This window comes from Cyprinus carpio, chromosome A2 (assembly GCF_018340385.1).
Source record: "Cyprinus carpio isolate SPL01 chromosome A2, ASM1834038v1, whole genome shotgun sequence".
NCBI classification, from domain to species: Eukaryota; Metazoa; Chordata; class Actinopteri; order Cypriniformes; family Cyprinidae; genus Cyprinus; species Cyprinus carpio.
In genome coordinates, this window is record NC_056573.1 from 23,189,218 (window position 1) to 23,195,217 (window position 6,000).

The window sequence follows — 6,000 nt, forward strand, 5'->3', positions numbered from 1 at the left end:
ATATACTGTATTTTGGCAAAGATTTAATGATTAAAATCTCCAAAAAGTTAAAAGATATAAAAGAGTATCTTTTTTTATTTTTTATTTTGCTGGGCCTCATTTGAATTGAAAATGAATTTAAACATTTGTATTGATTTAATTTAATGAGTTCACCCTTACATCTAATCTGATAGCAAATAGTAAGCATATTTTGGCGTGGTGTCCTGGGGGAGGGCTCTGAGCCCGGAATATGGCCCAAACCCAGAGAACTCCTCCTATCCGTAATGTGGTTGCCCCCCAAAATGTGCATGCTGTGAAGAGAAAAGGTGCAGGGTAACCGGGAGAGCCCGTGCAGTGTTCGATGGGAGCTGCAGCTCGCAGCATTGGACTGGCGAGCCCTACATGCCGCTAGAAAATGGGGGAGTATCGAAAGGCCCGATCATAAAACCTGACTCAACTTCTTTTTTTATTAAATTATCTACTGTATCTGACTCTGCAAGTGCGGATTGGAGATTGTTGCAAATGATGTTCTGTGAGAGCGGGCATGTAGTGCCAGGATTAAAGCCCTATTCGAGGCCAGACAATAGATAATTGGTAAAGTCAATAAGTAGTCTCTCGATTTTTTATTGGTAACTTTCATGACTGGGCAAACTGTATGGGCATGAGCCCCGCCACAATAATTACAGACATGGAGAAACTTGCATTGCTGTCTCACACATCTTCCTCTGTTGAAGTTTCCGCATACCTGTTGATTGCCGGAGAATGAGAAAGATTCTCTCCTGGAATCCGATATTGGATTGGAAGTTGCAGAACGTGGCGGGACATAGGCGGGACATAGCAGAGAGAGGAGAGATGAGAGATCAACATCCGCACCTGCGAGGATCTAAGATTTGATAAGATTTGTTAGGTACAGGGGGAGGTTCCAGAGCAAGGGCATTCGGTGGGGTAGGTAGAGGGACTGCAACGAATAACGTGTACTGAGGTTTAGATTGGATATCAGGGTTAGAGGGAAGATAAGGAGGGGCCATAACCGTTTACAGATGCAAAATAAAATCAAAAACTTAAGTGTAGGCTGCCCACCAATAATAAAAAAAAATAACAAAAAGAAAAGTAAAGGGTAGCTGAGCTTGAGTGGCTGGCAGAGGCAGCCTCACGCTACCGTCTGCAGCCGGAGGTAGAAGGGAGTGGGAAGGATAGGAGGTTGTAAAACCATGCCAGTGGGTGATGCTGCATACGGCGCGGTAGCTGAATGCACCGCAGTGATTGGTTGAGAAGAGGAGGAAGGCAGTGCAATGTAAGGAGCGGCCGAGTCTGGGGAATGGCCCAGACTTGCTGATGGCCTGCTGCGTCTTGACACACGAGGGGAGCCGGAACTTGATCTGGAAGACGACGTTAGAGAGACATGGTAACTTTTAGTCTTGCAGGCTTTAATTACCTTTTTGGAGGTGGTTGAATTAACATTTTCCAGAGAGATGTACAGAAAGTTTTTTCGAGAAAACTTAACTTCAGAGTTTGACAATCCTGCGACGGTCCATTTCCCAATAGGAGGGATGGATGGTGATGGTGTCTCGATGGTGGAGGTGAACGGAGACTTTGTGGCTTAGGTGTGCGAGTAGCTGGCCTTGTGGGCCTCCGCCCGGGTGCTGAGGCCTGGGGCTCGGTGGTGGAACCAGGCCGAGGAGGAAGTGCCTTGGAGCCATTAGAAGGATGTGCCTTTGAGCCGGAGGCCTGAGAAGCAGGTGTTTTTTGAGCCGGAGGCTTGATCGAGATTTGCCTTAGAGTGAGTGGTTTGCGATGGAGCATCCAGCTCGTTGTCAGATGGGAAGTGCTCAAGTTCTGAAATTTTTTGGCAGTGGAATGAAGCTGGATGCTGGAAAATTGTTGCAGGACTGAGGTAGGTAGGCTGCATATATATATATATATATATATATATATATATATATATATATATATATATATATCTATATATATATATATATATATGTATTGTGCTAGTTAGGATGGTTAGCTAAACAAGTTGCAACTGTGTGCCAAATTGGGTTGATTATCTGATCGTGCTCCAACTTAACCAATATAATAAAAAAAAATAATCATTCAAATTTGAATCTGATTTTCACCTTATACAAATAAAATACATCTGCTTGTGTACTTTGTACAAGGAAAATATTTGGAATTATATAAATAACAAAACATTTTTGTGGGTGCATTCTTTGTAGCAGAACTATTTTCCTGCATTCCACTCAAATTATTTTCTTTTGAGATACATTACTTTCTACCCTTGATGCCAAGTGTCATAGCAGAAAATGCGTGTCAGGTTGCCAGTAAGAAGAAGCGATTTCAAAATTATATATACACTCACCAGCCACTTTATTACCTATTCTATTGCTTGGTAACCCGGTGTGGTCTTCTGCTACAGCAGCAGAAGACCACACCGGGTGTCACTCCTGTCAGCTAAGAACAGGAAACGGAGGCTACAGTTTGCACAGGATCACCAGAATTGGACGATAGAAGATTGGGAAAACATTGCCTGGTCTGATGAGTCTCGATTTCTGCTGCGACATTCAGATGGTAGGGTCAGAATTTGGCGTAAAGAACATGAAAGCATTTATCCATCCTGCCTTGCCTCAACAGTTCAGGCTGGTGGTGGTGGTTTAATGGTGTGGGGGATATACAGCAATGTGAAGACTGCAGTCTACGTGTGCTAAACATCAGCAGTGTGCCCTATCTTCTGATGGCTACTTCCAGCAGGATAATGCACCATGTCACAAAGCTCAAATCATCTCAGACTGGTTTCTTACACATGACAATGAGTTCACTTTACTCAAATGGCCTCCACAGTCACCAGATCTCAGTCCAATAGAACAGCATTCGGATGTGGTGGAATGGGAGATTTGCATCAAGGATGTGCAGCCGACAAATCTGCAGCAACTGCGTAATGCTATGTCGATATGGACCAAAATCTCTGAGGAATGTTTTCAACACCTTGTTGAATCTATGCCACGATGAATTAAGGCAGTTCTGAAGGCAAAAGGGGGTCCAACCCAGTACTAGCAAGGTGTACCTAATAAAGTGGCCAGTGAGTGTATGTAGTGTGTGTGGAAAGATTACAAAATACTCTGGGTCAGTTACTAGGGGAAAAAATATATTGCATTTTAATACATTGCATAAATATATAAATATATTGATTTCTACAGTAGTGTTCAATAGAAAAGTTTTCCTGCACTCTTCTCTTATTTGGAAGATTAGTATTTCACTTCAGACAAACAGGAAGTAACATGTTAAATGTTAAATTCCCCATCATCCACAGACGAACCTGAATGACAAGATATCTGTAAAAAGCTAAATGTTTAAAACACGGGTCATACAAGGAAATTTTGGTGTGGAGGTGTGGATTTCACTAATGCTTTACATTAAAAACACCCAAACTACAATGTGCACACTCAGCTGGACTAAGATGAAGGTCTCAGGTGCTCACGTCTGGCTTCTCTTATTGTTCCTGTTCCAAAGTGACAGAAACCAGGTTTCAGGTAAGACTGACAGTATGCTTCAGTTCTGTAAGAAACTAATAAATTCAAGAACTTAAACCATGTGCCCCATCAATTTGTGTTATTTTTGTGACTGTTGTTGTGTATGAGAAGTGTTTTAAAAAAGTAGTAGAAAGGAGAATTTTTTATTATTATTAGTAGTAGTACAAAACAATTCAATCTGGATATAAATTTGTGTGAAAGAGTGCAACTTAAACATTTGTTAGACTTTAACATTTGTGGGAAAATACAGCAAACAAAAGACTTACAAGAGCTTAAAGTTCACACAAAAACAGTTGCTTGTAGCCATTGACTATAAATGTATGTTTTTACCCACATTTTTCAAAATATCTTATTTTGTTCATTTACATTTAGCAGACGCTTTTACACAAAGCGACTTACAAATGAGGACAATGGAACCAATCAAAATCAACAAGAGAGCAATGATATGCAAGTGCTATAACAAGTCTCATTTAGTGTTCAATAGAAGAAATAAATTCATACAGGTTTGGGATGGAATAACATGGGAGTGGGAATGTGATGACAACTTTCATTTTGGAGTGAGCTATCCAAAATTTTGTGTTTTTATTTATTTATTTTTTATTTTTTATTTTTTTGACATTGGTTGTGTGTATGAGGAGTATGTTTAGAAGCAAAAAATAAATTGCTTTTAAACCGCCTATTCAGAAAAAGATTTTTTTTAATAGTACAAAACTAATAAATCTGGACATAGATTTTTATGAATGAGAGTAGTGGATATTAAAATTGTGAACTGATGTTTTCTATTTTTATGCACATTCCATTTGGACCAAAAAGTATTAATTTTAAGTTGTTGCATGTTAGACAGTCACATGCCAGCATGGTCAAGGTCTGAAAAGATGAAACTATTTCTGTTTTTTAAATGCAAATACAGTCACACATATTGTCAGGTCTACTTATAGTTTACAATTTATCAAAAACAATGGGAAAATTTGTACACTACAAATTAAATTTTTTTATGTAATATTTTTAATATGTAAAAATGATGTCTTCAGTAAACTTATAAATAAATTCCTTTTCAATACAATCAAACTGTTAGCTGCGAATCTATCCAGGTGTGTTCCAGCTTGTATAACGCATTACCAGATGCAAAGCAATGTCAGACAAAGGAAAAACACAAACATTTGACACACTGCACTGTATGACTAGATGGGGAATGCAGCTGCAGAGCACCAGATCTGTGTTTTACAAAAGGAAAGCCCTAGAAAAGCAAAGGATTAACATCCTTGTTAAATCAGCTTTCTGTGTTCATGTCTTGTATCTTTCAGGCCAGTGTTCAGTACCCACAGCACTCTGCTGTCCTGGAGTGAATAGCCAATGCAACCGTGGTGGGTGTTTTTGTGATGAGTTCTGCGTCACAAGCGGGGACTGCTGTGCTGACTACAATCAGATATGCATTCAGCGTAAGACTGAACTAACTAATTAACTAAATTAATTAATAATAAACAAATTACAATCCAGCATCTGTTTATTCTTTTGAGACAAACCAAAATTAAAACATTCCTGAATATAAATAAATATTATTTCTGTTTTTCATATTTATTTCATATTCTTCATTAACTACCTTAGCACATTCGCCACCATCCTTTATATCACCTTCATCAACCACACTATCATATTCACCGTTCTCATCAACATCCTTATCAACCTCAATATCACCAACCTCACAACCTTTATCTTCCTCAACATCAGCCTCACCACCATCTTCATCCTCCCTACCTACAACCAACCAATCACCAACATCATCACCAATCTCACCACCAACTTCATCCTCCTCACCTACAACCAACCAATCACCAACATCATCACCAACCTCACAAACATCTTCATCAGTCTCACCAACAACCAACCAATCATCATCACCACCACCAACCTCTGCATCTTCATCAACATCCCAGCAGAGAAGTAGATTATGCCAGTTATTGAAAATGCTAAAGTGAAAATATTGTTTTTGCATATATTGTTTGCATTGATATTGAATATACATTTCAGTTCAATAGAATAGAATAGAATAGAATAGAATAGAATAGAATAGAATAGAATAGACAAAATAATGCAGATGATAACATATAAAGTCATCTTTAGAATTTCTTGGAGTAAATAAATAGAATAATTTCAATAATTTTCAGAAAACATCAGTGCAATCACAGTCTTCCACATGCGTGTTCGCTCAGGAGCCAATGAGGAAGCAATGCTGAAGGCTGTGCAGGATGTAAGTGATTTTTAAAAATAGTTTTCACTAGAGCATAACTGTTTGCTTAAATCTGGGTAATTTGTCACCAGTGCTGGGTAAATGTCTTCTGAATACTAGGCTACTAAAGATACTATTTACTATTTGCAACAGATTACGTGAATAAAAATATAATATGCAACTCAATCTTTTAGATTATGTAAAAGATATGTTAAGATTTAAATATATTTGAATGTCCTATGATCTACAGTAACTAATACGGTCTTG

At 38.6% G+C, this 6,000-nt stretch overlaps 1 long non-coding RNA gene across 1 annotated transcript; it reads left to right on the forward strand.

The window, feature by feature from the left end:
* Nucleotides 1-3,122: 3,122 nt before the first annotated feature.
* On the forward strand, nucleotides 3,123-5,447 carry LOC122147016. The gene is made up of 2 exons (XR_006161356.1): nucleotides 3,123-3,506; nucleotides 4,811-5,447. It is a non-coding gene; the product is annotated as an uncharacterized LOC122147016 (long non-coding RNA).
* The last annotated feature ends 553 nt before the right edge of the window (nucleotides 5,448-6,000 follow it).